Source organism: Panthera pardus, unplaced genomic scaffold, assembly GCF_024362965.1.
Source record: "Panthera pardus isolate Hobbes unplaced genomic scaffold, ASM2436296v1 HiC_scaffold_12, whole genome shotgun sequence".
NCBI lineage: Eukaryota > Metazoa > Chordata > Mammalia > Carnivora > Felidae > Panthera > Panthera pardus.
Window position 1 is genome coordinate 41,949,110 of NW_026526677.1, and position 22,165 is coordinate 41,971,274.

General features: G+C 39.2%; 2 protein-coding genes across 3 annotated transcripts in view; one reads left to right on the plus strand and one right to left on the minus strand.

Annotated features, from left to right (window-relative positions):
- NUCB2 (nucleobindin 2) overlaps positions 1 to 748 on the minus strand; it is a 41,386-nt gene extending 40,638 nt beyond the window's left edge. Inside the window, exon 1 of one of the 2 annotated variants that reach the window (XM_019456445.2) lies at positions 618 to 748. The gene's annotated coding sequence lies outside the window, so the exon portion shown is untranslated. Of the gene's footprint in view, positions 1 to 550 lie in introns of both variants that reach the window. The other variant, XM_019456447.2, reaches the window with a different exon arrangement.
- A 118-nt stretch (positions 749 to 866) lies between these two features.
- Positions 867 to 22,165, plus strand: part of PIK3C2A (phosphatidylinositol-4-phosphate 3-kinase catalytic subunit type 2 alpha) — a 192,817-nt gene continuing 171,518 nt past the window's right edge. Inside the window, exons 1-2 of the mRNA XM_053899926.1 lie at positions 867 to 999; positions 4,099 to 4,186. The gene's annotated coding sequence lies outside the window, so the exon portion shown is untranslated. The remainder of the gene's footprint in view (positions 1,000 to 4,098; positions 4,187 to 22,165) is intronic.

Genomic DNA, 22,165 nt, shown 5'->3' on the forward strand with positions numbered 1-22,165 from the left:
ACAAACCACAATAACTCCATTTGCTTGCTAAGTTACCATTTAGGAAACACAACAAGGAAGTACCATTTCAGAAACCGAAAGATCGCATCTCACACCAAAGGTTTGTCACATAAGGGAAAACAATACCACAACTGACTTGAACTTTCTCTCCTAAGTGTCAAGGGTTGCCGGCTTAACAGGCCGGCAGAACAGCAGGATTCGCCGGCCTAGTTTTGCTCGACCGCGCGGGGAATGATGAGCATAAGCAGGGAGCTGAAGAGTACACCCCCCTTACCAGTGGGCACCTCCCTCGCCCATCAACCTGCCAAGGTGGGGTGGACCCCTTCTGAATCTCTGTCCTGCACTCACCCACGCCTGCTTCCCGCCAAGAGCCTGTCACCCTCATCTACCCCAAAGAAAGCTTGGGTGCCCTGCAGCTAGTGGAGTGGAGAAAGGGACCCTATGCCTCAGGATGCAACTGGAAGCGCCCCTCCACCCTTGCCCACCCACTATGCTGCTCCCCCTCTCCATTCTCACTGCAGCGTAAGGCAGGCGAAAACCTGAGCCCTACCTATCTCAGGACCCGCTCCAGCCTCCAGCCTTGCGGATCCGCACCCACCTCCGGCCACCGGCCTTACCTCGCCGGATCTCGGCGTGCAAGGCTCCGCCTGCTGAATGGACGCAGTGCACAAACCTGTCTCTCCAGCCCCCCGCCCGCGATTTTTTGCTCTATACCTCACTGACCGCGCTCTCCCGCCTCCTCGCTGCCTTGGCGACAGCCCCCGCCCCTCCGGCAGCCGCTGATTGGTCCGAGTGGGATCGCGGAAGTTGCCGATTGGCGGGGGCGGAGACGAGGCCGCGCCCGCCGGCTGAGAGGAGGGCGGTGTGGAGCAAGAACGCGAAGGAGCCTGGGGGAGCCTAAGCCAAGAGGGACGTGGCGCTCTACGACGCGGACCGGGAAGCCGCGCCCCTTCCTTCTCTGGCTTTCATGGAGAGGCCTGCGAAGCAGGATTTGGGCGGGTGAGGTGCTGCCCCGGGATCGGGACAAAGCCCCAGGGATCGCCTCCCCTTTGGCTGCCGGCCTGCGTAGGCAGCGCCCAGACCCGTCAGAGACAGGCTGTCAGGCCCTTTTTCGCCTACAGGCCTCGCTCGGGGCTAACACCCCCGGCCTCATCCCTGGCGGGAATCTGTGTCCCCTTTGCAACCTCACCCACCCGGGTTATGGAAGGCCCTCGGCCACTGAGCTTGACTGCTTTTTACTACCCCTTTCACACCCCTCTGTGCACACTTCTCTTTTCTCTATACCCTCCCCTCGTAGAACTGAGACGCTACTCCACCACCCCCCTCACTTTAAAGATGGGAAAACTGACTGAGGCTCCAAGATATACGTAGTTCGTGTTTCGAGGGTTACAGAAACTTTTGGAGCCTCGAGGCTGCGCTTGAGTCTGCCAAATAATAGTATCGCTCTGAGCCTTAAGTTTTCTAGCTTGCAAAAAATAGTATCTACCTCAGAGTTATTAGTGAGCATTAGATAAGTATAACATTCCAGAAAACCGGTACAGAACCTGCTGCATATATGTTAATAATGGTTACTTCTTTTTATCAGGAAGTAATGGAGGGTAATAACTAACTGCACCAATTTGGAGCCAGACTGCCTATGTTGCAAAACCGGATTCAGTTTATCATAGGTATTCTAAGTTACTTAAGCGCTTTGTGCTTCAGTTTCCTTGTCTGTAAAATGAGGATAATAATAGAACCCTCCTTACAGCGTTAGTAGAAAAGTGACAGGCACATAGTAAACGGTCAATAAATGTTAGCCATTCTCACCTTAGTGGCTTAGTGACTGTAATTCAAGTCTCTGGTGTCTAAGACCAGCAAACTTTGCTCTGACACACTTCCCATCAACATACTTAGAACAGTGCCTCAAACCTTTTTAAGGTTCAGTTAGAAACTCTTGTCTGGTTTTTTTAAATCAAAATCTTAAACTTTCTCCCTTACCGTCATCAAAGTCTTAGAATGTTGTGACTCTGCCTCTAATGAAGGTTTAATAACAGGTAAATGTAAGGAAAATAATCATGTTCTGTTCCGATGGGTAGATTGGAAAGCAAAAGCACTAGAGTAAGAAAGGATATTCAAGAGGTTATGGTGTAGGAGCACTGCATTTCAATTTGAAAAACATGGGAAATATTATTACGTATTGGTTATGTATCATTAGTAATCAATATTAGTGTCAGATCAGGAGACAATACCACATCTCAACACTATGGAAAACGCTAAACTGTAAACACATTAAAGGCAGGAACTGTCTTCCACATTTTTATTCCCCATTATCTACCACAGGGCCAAACGCATAGTGCCTAATCCAGACACTAAGATTCGAGATAGACCCTTTAAGGGGAGACCCTGAAAGATCTGGTAATAATCTATCTAGATTATTTATAGTAATCCACGGAGGTGAATAATGGAAAATAAGAAAATTGGATCAGCCCAGCAATAAAATGGAAGTAAAAAGGATAACGTACACTAGCTTGGTGACTGAGATGCCAGCATTGTTCTCAGCAATATTCTGGCATGAACAAAGAGAGAAGACAAGGAAGACAGGATAAACAAAGATTAAACAGCAAGATCCAGGATTAGGAGAAATTGCTGAGGAAAATATTTCAGGATGTCATGTGCATATAAAGCAGGCAGCTGCATCTCTTATACTAATAAATATTGTTTTGTGGTAGAGAAAAATAGAAACGTTATAATGAGCCCTGAAAACATCCTATATTATGGGACTAATAAAGAAATGTTACTTTACTTAATAGGTAACCCCAAACGTAGGGGGTTTAGCACCGATGGAAAATCTCCTATTGGGGAGGAAGACTGGAGAACATACTATTATTACAGTACAAGGGGGAAAAAACAAGGTTTTGGAATCAGAACTGGGTCCCAGTCCTGCCTGGATTAAAAACCCCGCTCTATCTTTATTAACTTAATTTCCTCTGGCAAATTACTTAACCTCTCTCCATAGCATAGTTTCCCCATATCTAATATGGAGACAATAAGGGGCACCTGGGTGAATCAGTCGGTTAGGCATCTGACCTGGGCTCAGGTCATGATCTCAGGGTTCATGAGTTCAAGCCCCGCATCAGGCTGTCAGCTGTCAGCACAGAGCCTGCTCCAGATCCTTTGTCCCCCTCTCTCTCTGCCCCTTCCCCGCTCATGCTTGCACTCTCTCTCTCCAAAATAAACATTAACAAAAAAGATTCTCTGCCTCTGCCCCTCTCCCCAACTCAAGCTTGCTCACTCTCTCAAAAATTAAAATAAAATAAAATAAAAATAACATGGAGACAATAATAGTTTCCCCTCTTAGAGTTCTAAAGATTAAATGAGTTTATATTTGTGAAGCAGACCAGTGCCTGGCATACAGTAACTGCTATTTTAATGTTTGATAAAATATTGGTTTCAGTTTCTACATCTGTATCCTGGGATGTTAGTACTGGACTTACTGTAATGATTCGAATGATGTATATAAAGTGTTAGAAAGGAGATGCTCGGGGCGCCTGGGTGGCTCAGTCGGTAGGCGTCCGACTGCAGCTCAGGTCACGATCTCACGGTCCGTGAGTTCGAGCCCCGCGTCGGGCTCTGGGCTGATGGCTCAGAGCCTGGAGCCTGCTTCAAATTCTGTGTCTCCCTCTCTCTCTGCCCCTCCCCCGTCATGCTCTGTCTCTCTCTGTCTCAAAAATAAATAAACGTTAAAAAAAAAATTTAAAAAAAAAGAAAGAAAGAAAGGAGATGCTCAATAGATATTATTCTCTTCCCTTCCCCCACCCCCAGCCTGTTAACTTTGAATCCCTATCTGATTATCACTGCCACTGCCATCAAGGGGCTATTGCTCAACCTGGTCTACGCAAGGATAAAGTATCTTTCTTGATTTCCCTCAGCTCAGATGAGAAGCTCAAAATGAATTTACTGGAGGCGAGGAGAAAATGGAAGGGAACAATTCCTGAGAACCAGCTGATGTGAAGCCTGCCCCCATTGCACATCTGTTGATATTTCCAGCAGGAAAAAAAATGGTGTCAAGGAGATCTGGCTTCCTAATACCTCAATTCTTACACTTCTCAATTCTTCTAGGATCCCACAGAACATCAGCTGGCCAAGCTCTTCATTGTGTTCAGAAGAAGGTAGAGGGAGGCAGGCATGAGTATTTACTGAAGAGAAAGTAAGTAATCAGACACAAGAAAACTCAATAGTACGCTCTACCTGGGAGCCAAGACTTACTCATTTTTATTAAGATCTAGTACAGAGGTCAGCACTATGACCAAAACTATGGCCCTTGGACCAAGTCAAACAACTGCCTGTTTTTGTGAATAGTTTTCTTGGAACACAGCCATACTCACACTCATTTGTTTATGTACTGTCTCTGGTTGTTGTTGTACTACAATTGCAGGGTTGAGTGGTTGTAACAGAGACCTTTTGGCCCTCAACACTAAAAATATTTACTACCTAACTCTTTATAGAAAAAAAGAATTGCTAACCCCTGATTTAGAAAATTCTGCCAGAATCACCTTTTCAGTATCCTCAGTGCAAAAATTTTCACCTTCATAAAATCCTCTAATCCATTGCTTCTAATGTGCGTACAAATCACCTGGGGATCTTGCTAAAATGCAGCTTCTGATTCAGTAGATCTATAATGAGGCCTGAGATTCTGCATTTCTAACAAGGTCTAGGGGATACCACTTGATCTGGATCAACGTGACTTCATCGGGGGTTTTTTCTTTTTTTTTTTTTCTTCATTGAGATGTAATTGACAAATAACATTATATTAGTTTCAGGTAGACAACATAATGTTTCAGAATTATATATTCAATATGTATATATTGTGAAATGATCACCACAATAAGTCTAGTTAACATCCGTTACCATACATAGTTACAAATTATTTTCTTGTGATAAGACTTAAGATTTACTCTTTTAGCAACTTTTAAAAATGCAATACAGTATTTTTAAACTATAGCCACCATGCTATACTTTACATCCTCAGGATTTACTTATTTTATAACTGCAAGTTTGTACCTTTTGACCACCTTCACCTATTTCACCCACTCCCCACCCCCTAGATCTGGCAACCACAATCTGTTCTGTCTTTGAGTTCAGTTTTGTTTTTACTTTCCACATATAAGTGAAATCATATGATATTTGTCTTTCTCTATCTGACTTATTTCATTTAGCATAATGTCCTCAAGGTCCATCCACACTGTTGCAAATGGCAGGGTTTTCTTATTTTTATGGCCAAATTATTCCATTGTATATCAATACCATAATCTCTTTATCCATTCATCCATTAGTGGACACCTAGGTTGTTTCCATGGCTTGGCTACCATAAATAATGCTGCAATGAACTTGGAGATGCAGGTATCTTTACAAGTTAGTGTTTTCATTTCATTGGGATAAATACCCAATAGTGGAATTGCTGGATCATATGGTAGTTCTATTTTTAATTTTTTAAGAAACCTCCATATTACTTCCCATGGTGGCTGCACCAATTCACACGCCTACCAACAGTGCACAAGGGTTTCCTTTTTTCCACATCCTTTCCAATACTTGTTATTTCTTGTCTTTTTGATAATAGCTATTCTAACAGGTATGTCAGTGAGGTGATATTCCATTGTGGTTTTGACTTGCATTTCTCTGATGCTTAATGATATTGAGCATCATTTCATGTGTCTGTTGGCCATTTGAATGTCTATTCAGGTCTGTTGCTAATTTTTAAATTATATTTTTTTAAGTAATCTCTACACCCAACATGGGGATTGAACCTAGACCCTGAGATCAAGAGTTGCATTCTCTATTGCCTGAGCCAGCCAGGCACTCCTTTTTTTTTTTTTTTTTTTTTTTTTTTGGCTATTGAGTTGTATGAGTTCTTTATATATTTAGTTATTAACACCTTACCAGACATATGATTTGCAAATGTTTTCTCCCATTCCATAGATTGCCTTTTCATTTTGCTGATGGTTTCCTTTGCTGTGCAGAGACTTTTGTATGTGATGTAGTCCCATTGGTTAATTTTTGTGTTTCTTACCTTTGCTTTTGGTGTCAGTTCTAAAAAGTCATCAACAAGACCGGTGTTAAGGAGCTTACACCTATGTTGAAGTTCTTGTAGGAGTTTTATGGTATCAGGTTTACATTATGTATTTAATCTATTTTGAATTGATTTTTGTTTATGGTGTAAGATAGTGGTCCAGTTTCATTCTTTGACTTGTTGCTGTCTAGTTTTCCCAACACCATTTACTAAAGAATCTATCCTTTCCCATTGTTCATTCTTCGCTCCTTTGTCAATAATTAATTGGCCATATATGCATGAGTTTATTTCTGGGTATTCTGTTCCACTGAGCTATTATGTCTGTTTTTATGCCAATGCCATACTGTTTTGATTACTATAGCTTTCTAATATAGTTTGAAATCAGAAAGTATGAAGCCTCTGGCTTTGTTATTCTTTCTCGATTGCTTTGGCTACTTGGGGTCTTCTATGGTTACATATTAATTTTAGGATTGTTTGTTCTATTTCTGTAAAAAATATCACTTGAATTTTGATAGGGATTATATTGAATCTATAGATTACTTTGGGTAAGTATGGAAATTTTGACAATATTAATTCTTCTAGTCCATGAACATGGAATATCTTTTCATTTATTTGTGTCTTCTTCAGTTTCTTTCATCAATGTCTTACAGTTTTCAGTGTATAGGTATTTCATCTCCTTGGTTAAACTTATTTTCTAGGTATTTTATTCCTTTTGATGCAATTGTAAATGGGATTATTTTCGTAATTTTTCTTTCTCATCAGTGTTTATTATCAGTTCTCTCATTATTTCTTCCTTCATTATCTAGCTTAATTTCTCTGGTTCATCAGTAATATAAGTCCCATATAAACATCAACTCCCTTGTATTTCTTTCCCTGTATTTCTCTGACCTGAAGAAAAACCCAGCTGTGGATAAACTCAAAATATTCCTTTTCCTTATCTCTAGCAATGTAGTTCTGTATTGCTAGAGAAATATCATTAGACCCATGTCTCTAAATTCATGGTCACCAACCTCAGACAGACTCTAACCACTGCCCAGCAATCTTCCAGTGTTTAGCATATTCTCTCTTGCATGCTTACGAAGGCCATTCCATGTTTCTTGCTTCTTAGACCTCCCATTTGACATTCCCACTCATTTTCACTTGATCTTAAGTCAGCTTTGTTGAGAAGCTCCTTGTACAAGTTAAGGAAATCTTGTTTTAAAACAGGATTTTTCAACAACAGCATTACTGATACCTTGCGTCAAATATGTTTTCTTGGGGGGATTGTACTGTGTATTATAGATGTTACCCACATCCCTGGTATCTTCATTCTAGATGCCAAAAATACCACCCTCGGTTGTGGCAACCAAAAATATCTCCAGAAATTGCCGGGTATCCCTTAAAAGGCAAAATCTCCCTAGTTGAGAACCATTGGTTTAAAACAACAGATACCAATTCTAGCTAACTTAAAGAAAAGGGAGATTTATTGAGAGGATAATTGAGTAACTCAAAGACAGACTAAGCAGGAAAACAATTCCCGGGGCAAGAGATCTTGGGCCTTCTTTCTAGAAGGGATAATAGATTATCTCCTTATGTCTTTGGGTATTCCTAATTAAGTTTAAATTTTTCAGCAGAAAGAATCTAAGTTCTGTTTAGATCAGGTATCTATTCCTGTGGCCTGGAAATAGAGTCTATAACCAGAATCAAGCTAGGAAGAGGTGTTCAGCAGTAAAAAAGGAATAGCCACCATACTTCCCTCGTATTCTATATCTGTATTCAGCTAAAATGACATAAAACCTGACTACAGAGGCTTCAATGAATTGGAGTTTATTTTTCTGTGATAAAAATAAGTCTGGAGCAGGGGCCCCTGGGTGACTCAGTCCGGTTAAGCATCCAACCCTTGATTTTGAGTCAGGTCATCATCTCAGTTTGTGGAACTGAACCCTACTTTGAGCACAGAGCTTGCTTGGGATTCTCTCTCTCTCTCTCTCTCTCTCTCTAGCTCTCTCTCTCTGCCCCTCCCCCACTTGCATGCATTCACTTGCACTCTCTTTCAAAGTAAATAAATAAACTCAAAAAAACATAAGTCTGGAGGTAAATAGCGGTCAGCATTGCTTCGGCTGCTAAACAGTGTCATGATAGTCTCTTTCCTTTTCTCAGCTCTAGCTTTTCATTTTCAAGTTTATTGAAGGTTGAAAGATGGCTATTATACTTCCTGCATCATGAACTTGACCACATTCAAAAATAGGAAAAACATAGGAGTTTGAGGAAAGCAACAAAGGTCCTTTTATGTCAGAAGTTCCTTCCCCTTTTCTTAGCAAAGGAAAAGCTTCCACTGAAGCCCCCTCAGCAAACAACTCTTAAGTTCCATGGACTAGAAATAGGTTATATGGTCATTTTCTTAGCTGCAAGATATGATGGGAAAGTTAGTATCTGGCCAAGGGGAATGCGACTGTCATGACTGGCTGATACCAGTCACTATTAACTCCCTAGGTCTGGGCCACTGGTGCCAAATTTTGGGCTCTATTCGCAAGAGAAGAGGGCCTGAGCTGTTGATTAAGCAACAATGTAGTGTCTGCCACGTTTTCCTACTATCAAATCCACAAACCTGCATGATTCTGTAGTCATTTCCTTTCTTTCCTTCTGTAACAATAAAAGGCAGTCCCTTGACTTATATTCTGAATCCATTCCCCTCACTCAGTTCTCAAGGACTTCACTTTTTTCACTTGACTATCCTCTTTCTTTCCTGTATCATTTATCTCCTCTACCTATTGAATCACACTCTAGGCATACAAACATGCTCTAAGAGTGTTTTCCATCTTTAAAAATCCCTTTCTTATGGATGGATAAAAAGATTTGATAAAGGAAATAGAGTAACATTTTTATTATAGAATTTAGTGATATTTGCTGTGAAATTTGTTCCATTTTTCTGTGTGTTTCGAACTTTCATAATAAAATATTTGAGGGGCACTCGGATGGCTCAGTTGGTTAAGCATCCAACTCTTGATCTCAGCTCAGGTCTTGATTTCAGGATTGTGAGTTTGAGCCAGACTATTGGGCTCCATGCTGGGCATGGAGCCTACTTAAAAATAGAATAGAATAAAAAAATAAAAAGAATAGAATTAAAGTAAAATAAAATAAAATAAAATAAAATAAAGTAAAATATTTGAAATAAAATCCTTACCTTGATTCCAAATCACCCTCTAAATTCTTTCTCTGGTTATTGTTTACTCAAATTCCTTTAAAATTTCCTTTCTCTACTTGCTCCCCTCCCTTTTACTCTCAGTTTATGCCAATCTGGCTTTCATCTCCTCCACTCCCCTTAGATTGCTCACCTTTGAATGGACAGTTTCCTGTCTTCGTCTTGTTCAACTGTTAGCAGAATTCTTTGCTGCTAACTTCTCCCTCTTTTAAATACTTTACATTCTTGGCATCTGATACCATTGTCTCCTAGTTTTCTTTCTACCTTTGTAAACACTCCTTTCAGTCTCCTTTGCAACATTCTTCTCCATTACCCAGCTTCTAAAAGTTGGAATGTCTCAGGGGTTGGTTCTGGAACCACTTCTCTGTCTAGGGCCAGTTCTTACACAAGGGCACTATTGGTGTTTTGTGTTGGGCACTTCTCCATTGAGCAGGATTTGCCATGTATTTCAGGATGTTTTACATTCCTAGACCCTACCCCCTTGTCCCTCTGGTCAATTTGACAACACAAATTACCTCCAAGCAGTCCCTAAAAAAATGATACCTCTCAGGGTTAAAAACAATTTTGAATCTTACTGAGTGATCCCAGCCAGTCCATTACATTAAATATACTTATGCTAATTCTCAGTTATCTCCCGCCCAAACATCTCTTTCAAACTCTAGACTGCCTCCAACTCTGTGCATGGTATTTCTATTTGAATGGCCTATTAGAGAAGGCCTATAAATTTTTGATGACTCAATGATATAATTAACTATCTTAATTCACCCTCTTGTCTAAAACTAAGTTCTTGATCTTTTCCTACCTGTTGTTCCTTGTGGGAGGCATGGAGATATACTGCTAACATACCCTTCAAGAAAGGACTGGCTGCCCAGCTCTGAGGAGTGTGGTTAGCTGACAGCCTCTAGTTCTTACTTGCTTCAGGGTCCACCTCAGCTTTAGAGCCAAAGTTACACTCTTCTTAGAATATAACTGAGAGCATACTCTTCTTGGGGAGGCTCCCAGCCAGTGAACGAGCAAGGTGGTAGTACAAGGGCCTACTCCAATGCAGAACTCCACTAGCTCGTAGTCTTTGCCCTGGAGCTCCCCATTAGGCTGGCAGAGATGATCAGCTTTGCATCACTTTCTGTGACCTCCCTCTTCACAATTCTGCTTCTGCTGCTTTTCCTTTTAGTAGTGTTATTCCCTGATAGACCTTTTACACCTCTGTCTTAACATCTGCTTCCCAGAGAACCTATTCAGCATTCTATCTTTCTCATTTCAGTAAATGGTACGCACCCAGTTGCTCAAGCCACAACCCTGTGAGTCATCCTTGATTCTTAGTTTTCCTTCATACTACCTAACTAATCCATCAACACATTCTGTTGATTCTACCTCCAAGGTACATGATATCTCTCTCTCCTGCTACCAGCCCCGCCCAAGTCATCATCATTTCTCACTGGAATACTGCAAATGGCCTCAAACTAGTATCCTGCCCCACTTTGATCCCCTACAATCCATTCTCCACACAGCAGTTGGAGGTGATCTTCAAAACATAGCCCTGCTCTATATGAAAACAGTGGCTTCAGGGTGCCTGGGAGACTCAGTCAATAGACCCTCCTGAGCCTCAGACTTTGGCTCAGGTCATGATCTTGCAGTCTGTGGCTTCAGACCTCACTTCGGGCTCTGTGCTGACAGCTCAGAGCCTGGAGCCTGTTTCTAATTCTGTGTCTCCTCTCTCTCTCCCTCTCTCTCTCTCTCTCTGCCCCTCCCCCACTCACGCTCTGTGTCTCTCACAAAAATAAACATTAAAAAAAATTTTTTTAAGATAAAAACATAATACAAAGAAAACAATGGCTCCTTATCCAAACTCCTTACTCTTCTATCAAGGCTCTTCATGATGTCTCCTATCTTTCCATTCAGCCTCATTTCTCACAACCCTTCTCAGTCACTATACCCTAGCTGTATTGGTTTCTTTGTTCTTAGAAAAAAGCTAAGGCTTTTGCCCAAGCTGTACACACTTCAGTAACCACTGTTTCCCCTACATTTTACATGGCTGGATCTTTCTTATTAGAATTCAAGTGCCACTGCCTCAGAAAAATCCTCTCTGACCACTCAATCTGAAGTAATTTCCCTCTCTTCCTTTCTATTATTCTCCCTAAGAGTATATGTATGTGTGTATGTATGCATATATATGTGAAATTCATTTACATATATAGATATTCATATATACACACTTCTTTCCTTAATTGTTTTTATCTGCCTCTCTCACTAGACCATATGATCTTATTTGGTCTATCACTATTTACCCAGAGCGTAGCACAGTGTCTGATGCATACAGTAGGCAATCAATACATATTTGTTGAGGGGCTCCTGGGGGGCTCATTTGGTTAAGCGTCCAACTTTGCCTCCGGTCATAATCTTGTGGTTCCTGAGTTCAAGCCCCACATCAGGCTCTGTACTGACAGCTTAGAGCCTAGAGCCTGCTTCAGATTCTGTGTCTCCCTCTCTATCTGCCCCTCCCCTGCTCATGCTCTGTCTGTCTTTCTCTCTCTCTCTCTCTCTCAAAACTAAATAAACATTTAAAAAAAGTTTTTAAACAATACGTATTGGTTGAATGGATGAAAGGAAGATCACCTAATTATGTTAGGTCATTATGTTGTTAGGGATTTTTTTTTCTTAGTGTCTTAGCAAAGGGATTTGATTTTTGTTTTTGTATTTTTTTCTTTAGAAATAGAATGGAAATTGTATCCTCTGCCTACTGATATTATAGTGATTGACATATAGGAGATAAATATTAATAACAGGAAGTCATAATATCTAGATCCATGTTATAATGACCATAATTTCAAGAGTCTCTTACTTTAAAAATTAGTCTATTCATACCCCCAAAATTTTATAATATCCTTAAAACAATAATCCTACTCCCACTTAACAATCTTAAAAAAAAGAAAGAAAGAATAAACTAGTGTGAAGAATCCTGAGGTATATATTCCATGGATTATAAAAATTTAGTGAGAATAAAATTTAGTCATGCTGTGGTAAGGAACATTATCAAATAAATATTGTGTGCTACATTGATAATTTTCTTTCCTTCCAGCAAAAAGCCTTAAAATGTGCAGTGACTACAGTAAAATAAATCTTATTTCTAATCTCTGGATTTTCATTCCATGAAAATGATAACCTCTCACTCCCGTTAAGAAACAGACAGTATATCCAGAGAGCAGAATCTCTTTCAAGATCTTCTATAAAAATACATTAGGATAAAAGTTAACCTGAAATACTTGGAAAACTAAGTTTATACTTTTTACTCACTCTAAAGGATCTAAATCACAATTTTTAAGCATCCTTCTGTAACTTTGATGATTCTTTCAAAAATCTTTGTTAATGCAAACATTTTCTTTTTTCTTTTCTTTCTTTCTTTCTTTTTTTTTTTTTTTTTTTTTAGAGAGCAAGAGAATCTTAAGCAGGCCCATGCCCAGTGCAGAGCCCAATATGGGGCTCAATCCCACGACCCTGGGATCATGACCTGAGCTGAAATCAAGAGTCAGACACTCAACCAACTGAGCCACCCAGGTGCCCCATGTTAATGCAGACATTTTCTTATATGACATCATGAAACTTTCCCAAACAACCTCATCCTTTTGTGATGCCATACAAATGGTTATCTTCCAACTCCCCATCACAAGTTGCAGTCCTGGGATGAGGTCACCATCATGTCATCATCATGACACAAGGGTTGATACAAAGAGATATACAAAGGATTGCAACGATATGGAGGAATGAGTTGCCTTTCCAAGGTGGTAGGGCCATTCATTTGTCATTAAGGGTGTGGCTAGACAAGAGTGGAGGGAAGACTGTTAGCATAGTTCATGATAACACAAGGAGAGGGGTAAAATTTGATGCCTCAAGGGTTGGGCAAACTCTGAAATCACTAGAAGGTGGTACAAAATAGTACTGCACAAGAGGAGGAGGGGTGAGTCCATATTTGGGAAATCAGTAATGTCAGAAGGAAATGGAACAGTCCTTCATTCTTTCAAGTATGATATCACAGAAAACTACGAAAGGTTTAGACAAAGTCTCACAAACTGGTGCCCAGGAGTAGAATCAGGCCCATAGACTTGTTTTGTTGGCCTCCTTAGTGGGCTGGGTTTTTTCCCAGTTAGTTGCCAAATTGGGAGTTTCCATAATAAAAAATCAGAATTTTTGGCTTCTCTTGAAAATGTTGGAGTTCTGACAATGCTTTGTCTGCCTTCCTACATGGCAGCGGCTAGCTGTAGCAATATAACAGCTTCCTTCTTTGGGCAAAGCAGATACTTTTAGTTTACCAGTCCCCACTTAGCCAGCTTTACTCATATTATCCATGTAGCACTTATAGGCATTTAAGTTTGTGGCACTGGTTTGGTGAATTCCATATAACAAAAAGCTGAGTCGACGTTGAGGAAGTATGTCATAGGACGGAAAGGCAATCTCTGATATAAAAAGGTATGCAGCCCTTATAAAAATCATTGTGATAAGGATAGAAGCAGCAGAATATTTATATCCTGCCCGTTTATTCCCAAGAATATTCTTTCTGATCCTGCCACTCTGACCTCAGAGCATTTTGCCCATATTATGTATTTGAGAGCTTTGCAATTTATTCATTAATCAAGAAATGAAAGGGGTGCCTGGGTGGCTCAGTTGGTTGAGTGTCCAGCTTCAGCTCAGGTCATGATCTCATGGTTCATGGGTTCAAGCCCCTCATTGGGCTCTGTGCTGGCCTGCTTCAGATTCTGTGTCCCTCTCTCTCTCTCTGCCCCTCCCCCACTTGTGCTCTGTCTCTCTCAAAAATAAATTAAAAACATTAAAAAGAAATTAATGGGAATGCAAGCTGGTGCAGCCATTCTGGGAAACAGTATGGAAGTTCCTCAAAACACTAAAAATAGAACTACCATACCACCCAGCAATTGCACTACTAGGCATTTATCCACAGGATACAGGTGTGCTGTTTCGAAGGGACACATGCACCCCCATGTTTATAGGAGCACTATCGGCAATAACCAAAGTATGGAAAGAGCCCAAATGTCCATCGATGGATGAATGGATAAAGAAAATGTAGTGTATATATATATATATACAATGGAGTATTACGCGGCAATCAAAAAGAATGAAATCTTGCCATTTGCAACTACCTGGATGGAACTGGAGGGTATTATGCTAAGTGAAATTAGTGAGTCAGAGAAAGACAAAAATCATATGACTTCACTCATACGAGGGCTTTAAGAGACAAAACAGATGAACATAGGGAAGGGAAACAAAAATAATATAAAAACAGGGAGGGGGACAAAACAGAAGAGACTCATAAATATGGAGAACAAACTGAGGGTTACTGGAGGGGTTGTGGGAGGGGGGATGGGCTAAATGGGTAAGGGGCACTAAGGAATCTACTCCTGAAATCATTGTTTCACTGTATGCTAACTAATTTGGATGTAAATTTTAAAAAATAAAAAATAAAATTAAAAAATAAAGAAGCTGTATCAGCAGAAATCAATTTATAAGATACTTTTCCCCAAAATTCATTAATATTGGCATGATTCTTATTATATGTCTGTTGTCAGATATATCTTTGGTGTCAAACATCCTTGGGTCAGGAGTAGAACAAATCTTATTATCCTCAAGTGGTATAAACTTTTATGTCTTCCAAGGATAAGATATTCCATAGCATCTCCTATTATTTGTCCTTGGAGCATCCTATTCTCCTTACTGTCTATATGCCCTGGTTCAGACTGCTTCTTTTCTTGGAACATCTTTCTCTCTCACTAAACTCCTACTCATTCTTCAAGGAACAGTGGAGAAATCATTTTCCCTAACCATGCCCTCCTAGCATTAAGAAAGAACTCCTCCATTAGGCTGTCATAGAATTTTGAAGATACCTTTATTAAAGAAGTTATACTTTTGTTATAGAACCAGAGTAGGCTTTTCTTTTAATGTGTTCATCTCCTTCGGTAAAAATCAAGACAGTGAGTTACTTAAAGGCAGTATTTTTGTGTCTCCAGGGCTTAGTAATCTAAAGACATTTAATAAATATTTGTTGAATGAATGGTCCTAGGGAGATATAGAAATCTACTGGGTCAAAAGGTTACGGGTGGGGCTATGATGGAACTTGCTATTATGTAATAAAAAAATCGCCATATGATGTCATGAGAAAATTCTGTGAGAACTTATCTGATGACACCAGTCGAGAAGTGTTGACTACCCAGGAAGAGGAGCTAGATTGTGCGTTTTGGTGTCCAGGGTGATGCAGGCCTCTCAGGAATGCTCCCATGCCAAGATAAGCATTAATAACTACCACAGTGCTTAGAAGCTAGTAAGCCTACAATAAACATTTATTGAACAAGTTAATAAAGGAATGAGTCTGGGAATGAGCTAGCATATTCTGGGCTCTAGGCCATCCTAAACCAGGCTTTGGTTCTAATCTAGGTTAGTCAGGAGTGGTTTGGTGTCTGTGTCAAGCTGTACTGGCACACACTATGCTCTGAGTTGAGCTGATCTCTTAGGTAGGGACAACATGGTTGTTTATCTATGTCAATACAAATCTGGGTACCGCATTGTATTGACAATGGTACTGCTGCGATTCTGACTGAATTATAAACCGGTTTCTGACCTGAATGTTTGGACTGGGCAGCAGGTTTGATCTTAGATGTGGGTTCCATTTTGGGCCATAGATTGGTTTGGGATTTTCCTGGGGTATGGAATTAGCCCCTAAGGAACCATGAACTAGGTCAGACCACAGAGTGTGGCCAAAATTCAAAGATAAAAAGGTTAGTAACTCAGGTAACTTTTGACCACAGTATTTTGGGATATATATACTTAGGCTAAAGCCCAAAAGAACTGTAAACACAATTTTTTTTACTTTTTTTTGCTACTTTATTGAGCTATGACTGACATATAAAAAGCTATACATATTTAACATATACAGCTCAATTCAACAAATACAGTTTGGAGATAAGTAGATACCTGTGAAACCATCACCACCATCAAGGTCACACATATCCATCATTTCCCAAAGTTTTCTCCCACCCTCTTTACTGTTGTTGTTGTTGTTAGTGTTGTGTGTGTGTGAGTGTGTGTGTGTGTGTGTGTGTGTGTGTGTGTGCGCATGTGTGGTAACAACACTTAAAGTAAGATCTACTCTAGAATAGAACATTTTAAATGTATGTTCTAAAATAGAACATTTTAAATGTATGATACAGGACTGTTAGCTATAGGCACCATGCTGTATAATAGATCTTCAGTACTTATTTATCTTACTTAACTGGAATTTGACCCTTTGACCATCACCTCCCCATCTTCCCCTCTCCCCAGCCCCTGGTAACCATCATTCTACTCTCGACTTCTGTGAGTTGGACTATCTTAAATTCCACATGTAAGTAAGATCATCAGTATTTGTCTTTTTATGGCTTATTTTACTTGGTGTAATGTCCTCCAGGTCCATCCATGTTGTTGTGAATGGCAGGATTTTTTTTCCTTTTTAAGGCTGAATAATATTCCATTGTTTGTATGTATCACATTTTCTTTATCTTTTCATCTATTGATGAAAATTTTTATTATTTCCATATATTGGCTATTGTGAATAATGCCCCAGTGAACCTGAAAGTGTAGTTATCTCTCCCCAAGATCCTGATTTCAATTCCTTTTGATAAATATTCAAAAGTGTGATTGCTGAATCATAGGATGGATCTATTTTTAAGTTTTTCAGGAATTTCCATGCTAATGTCCATAATGGCTGTACCATTACATTACCACCAACAGTATACCAGGGTTCCCCCTTTTCCACATCCTCACCAACACTTGCTGTCTTCTGTTTTTATAATAATAGCCATTTTAACAGTTTTGAGAGTCTATAGGTTGCCTTTTCATTTTGTTGATGGTTTCTTTTGCTGTGCAGCCCAAGTGGACATAAGGAAAATAAAATCAACTTTTTAAGTTTTGTCTTTCACTGTGCTTTTTAATATTCTGGAATAAACTGACACTTTATAATTTAGGTCATTGGTTCTCTTTCAGATCCATGAAGTTGAAGCTATTTTATAATACTTAGATGTTATTTATTGCATGGAATCATCATTGCTAACTGTAAATAAATCAATAAAAGTCTTTAAAATTTTCTTGGTTTGATTTCAAATATGATAAGTATAAGTACAAAGGAATCTGGAGACTAAAAACTTTGAGAATCTCTGCTTTAGAACAAAAGCTATTATTTTTTCTTGAAAAATAAAAAGGCATACATTATATTTCTCTGTAAGTATTGCTCCTAGAATAGTCTAATCATTTATATTGACTAACTTTTTTTTTATGTTTATTTGTTTTTGAGAGAGAGAGAGAGAGAGCAGAGGAGGGGCAGAGAGAGAGAGAGAGAGAGAGAGAGAATCCCAAGCAAGGCTCTGCACTGTTATGTAGCACAGAGCCCAATGTGGGGCTCAAACCCATGAAGTGTGAGATCATGACCTGAGCTGAAATCAAGAGTCAGATGCTCAACCAGCTATGCCACGCAGGAGCCCCTATGTTGACTAACCTTTAACCAAAGTTAACTAAATTCTATTGCACAAAAAAAACTGGAAGGATGGATAAGTGAGATCTGCCTGTTGTACAGGAGTTTTCTAGCACACTAGCAAAACTGATCAATAAAGTAATACGACTTCTCCATCTCTTTTCAACTTCTTAAAGTAGCAAAAGTGAACATGTTTATTAACATGTTTATTATAGCCACTGTAATACACAAAAAGAAGAAAACCATGTACAACTTAAACCATGCTTAGTAATAATCAGTGATGCAATATTCTACATTACTTAGAAGTTATCTAGGTATTTGATGATTATCCATCAATTAACTTAATATCAGTTCCACGTTTTAAGTTTAAAAACTTGGAAATTAACTTCAGGTTACTACAAATCATGCATACTGAAAAATATAATTACTATTAAAACATTTGTCATTTTAATGATTCAATTTAGTTGAACACAATTTTCTATTTCATAATCTTAAACATCGTTAATGCCCACTAGTCAAAGATGACCAGGAACACTCCTATAGTAGAACAAGTTTGGTTTATAACTCATTGAAGCAGGAGGGAGCATATATGATGGGCAACCGTGGGGTGGCTCAGTAAAAGGGTGTTAGAAAGGACTGACAGAACTTGAGATTTGGTTGGGTGATTTGGGAAAAGGGTTTACTCTAGGTTGGGTATTGTCAGAAAGTGGGGACAATTCTATGAGTATCTCAATAAATCTTATTCATAGGGAGGGCAAACTAAAGCAAGCCTAGAACTATAATTGGTAAAGCAGCATCAGTCACCCATTCTAGCTGGTATAGGGAGATACTTGGTATTTTATGGCTCGGACAATGTTCTTGTTTTGTCTGTGTTTGGATATGATTCTTGGAATGGGCTTGTTTTTGTCTTAATCTATCATGGTCATAGAGTGGTCTTATCTGATGTTGATGTTCTATGAAATAGCTCATGTTCAGCAGAAGACCATCAAGATCTACCTGTGACCGCCAGGCTAGCTCATAGCAACACTGAGGCCCAGCAGCTGATAGCACCAGGACAGTTCTTGGACGGCAAGGGCTGATTTTTTTCTTTATTAATGGGATATAGAAGTAATGTTAGCTTATTTGGTCAGTAAACCTCCATATGTTTAGGATAAACAAATCCAAGTAGAACAAAATGTATGTTTGTATTTTACTTAACACAGATAAATCCGAGAAAAGCAATAGCTATTTTTTAAAACCAAAATTGTTAAATGAGTCTTGAAGGGATTCAGAAGATGCCACCTCAAAATATGCTGATTTGGCCTACTGATTATTTTGAGCTAAAGGCACTTGAAAAAAAGTAGGTATAAGAAGGGCACTCTGACTTCCCCTTTTCTTCCTGCAAGCAGGAGATAAAACTCCATGTGAAAGATGTCCTCTCTGTACCTGGAGGAAAAGAACATCCTATTGCCACAGATAGGAAATCGAGGTCACAAGAAATCTGTACAAACAAATTTTGTTAAAATAATCCTACCTTCCTTGAGCTTCCCCGTATATTTATTTTAGTTACTTGTTCACAATTACTGCTTTTTGTTCAACCTGGTATATAAACACTTAGGCCTAACCACTTTTTTGGGTCTTCATTTTCCTGTAAAGTTTCTCATGTAAATGTAAAAATAAAATTTGTATATCTTTCCTTTCTTAATCTATGTCAACTTAATTCTCAAGCCAGCCAGAGACCTTAAGAGGGTAGAGGAAAAGTTTTGCCTCATCTGTACCCTCATTCGCCAAAGGTTTACCTTAATTATGTGAACTTGGATTTTTTTAAATTTATTATTTTTTATTTGAGAGAGAGAGAGCGCGCACGAACGTGAGCAGCAGGGAGAAAGAGAGAAAATCGAGCAGGCTCCATGCTCAGTGCAGAGCCTGACATGGGGCTTGATCCCACAACCCTGGGATCATGACTTGAGCTGAAATCAAGAGTCACATGCACAACCAACTGAGCCACCCAGGTGTCCTTATGTGAACTTGGATTCTTAAAATGTTTCTGAGTTAGTTTCTGTTAGAATTTTTTTAGTCAGCACACTTAAATAGATGTTTGATTTCCTTATTTAAGGGAATTTTAGGAATAGTTGATTTATATGAGTGCTTAGCTGTCTCTATAAGCCAACCAGAAAAGAGCTCTTTTAATTTAGAAGACTTCCTAAACTAATTTATTAATATCTTCCAGAGATAGGAAGGCATTTCACACTTCTACAAGAAATAAAGGCTTTCTAAATTACTTACAAATGGGTACACACAGCCCTAGATTTCTAGCTCTAAATCTACAATTTCAGACACAATTGAAGAGTAAACATAGAAACACAAAAACTCACTACTTTAGATATCAAAAGTTGTTACCCCTCCTGGTGTGAAGCTAATGCCCCTTCAGCTGTGAGTGATCTTAAAGCAGACAGACAAACAAGACCAACAAACCAGATCTCTGTTTTCTCTTATCCAACAGAAATAGATCTGTATCATCCATCTGCATATTTCACCAAATGGTCAGACTTTAAAACCACATTCCCAATCATGGCTGTCAAGTTTGAAGAATAACTTATCAGCCATAAAATATACAGAAACAAAAAATAAAGCACAGGGACACCAGGGTGGCTCAGTCGGTTGAGTGACCGACTTGGGCTCAGGTCATGACCTCCTAGTTCATGGGTTTGAGCCCACATCAGGCTGTGTGCTGACAGCTCATAGCCTGGAGCCTGCTTTGGATTCTGTGTCTTCCTTTCTCTCTGCCCCTTCCCCACTCATGCTCTGTCTCTCTCTCAAAAATAAATAAACATTAAAAAATTTACTTTAAAAAATTATAAATAAATACAGCACAAAATTAGTAGAGGAGATAAGAAACTAGAAAAACAGGGGCACTTGGGTGGCTCAGTCAGTTGAGTATCTGACTCTTGATTTCTGCTCAGATTATGATCTCATGGTTTGTGGGATCAAGCCTGGCATTGGGCTCTGCATTGACAGCATGAAGCCTGCTGGGGTCCTCTCTCTCCCTCTTTCTCTGCCCCTTCCCAGTTTGTGCACGGTCTCTCTCTCTCTCTCTCCAGCACATGAGCAATTTTTCTCTCTCAAAATAAATAAATAAATAAACATTAAAAATAAAAGAAAGAAACTAGAGAAACAGAGAGTCAGGCAAATTAAAGTTCTAGGGCCACTTAGCATTCACTTCTATGTGTCAAAAAATAAGTATCTGGGCTTAAGCCAGCCATGAGATACACTTCTCCAGCAGTGTATTTTACCTGGCCCTTTCATGTAAATCCATTGGACATGCTGGTGGATAACCTCCAAAATAGTTAAAAGTATGCACTTTTTGAAAAGGTAAAATCATGACCGATACAAATATAAACATGTATCAAAATTTTTATTTGACTCATTAATTTATAAGAGAACCAGGAATGTATTATAATAGGTTCAAAGAAGAATAAATGATGTTGAAATAAATTTTACAATAAGATACAAAACTGGTCTATCAACAGGGCAATAATCTATTGCATCCACAAGACATAATTCATTTCCATTTCTCTGGACAAAAACAGCTGCATTATTCTCTGTTTTCTACAATTTACAGAGTTATAAACTAGCTCAAAGACAATGATGGGGGCGGTAACTGGGAAGGATGCACTAAACAGGCATGAGTAATCATTTTGTTAGTCCATTTAAAATTTTTTCACAATTTTTCCTGACAAGTAGATCCCATTTTTAAAAATATGTATGTATATGTATGGGTAGATATAACTAAGTAGATTTTTGTAGGATTATACAAGTAATAAAATATTTTAAAAGACTAACTTATTAATATGGCGTAGGGGGTTTACTGTGGGTAGAGGAAGGAAAGGGAAGGTAAATAAGGGAGGAGTCAAGAAAAAGGAAGAAAAAACTGCATTTTAAAAAATCATTGTATATGAGGAGCACCTGGCTGGCTCAGTTGGTAGAGCATGTGGCTCTTGGTCTCAGGGTTGTGAATTCAAGCCCCATGTTGGGTATAGCAGTTAAGAATAAAATCTTTAGGAATAAATCATTGTATATGATATTACCATATTTATACACTTCAGTTTTTTGTTCTAGGTGATAGCAGGTGTTTGTTACATTTTTCTAAGAACCTTTCTTTTCCCAAAGGATATTTAAAAAGAAAAAAGAAAGGATCAGACATCAACATCATTATAGGAACTAGGATGTGGTCTTCAGTTGGCCAGGCTAGCCTGGTCTGGCCTTTGTTTCTTGTTCTTAGTTGTCAATGCTACTCTCTTAAGTGTTTCTAGTGTGTGTTAAATCTGACTTTATCTGGCTTCTTGATTCAGAAACTGAATCCCTCCCAAGCTCTTCCCTGTCCCTGTAATCCCTTTCCTGGGGCAATGAGAGAGAAACACTTTCTGATTCCAGAAGCCAGATACATTTAGATTCA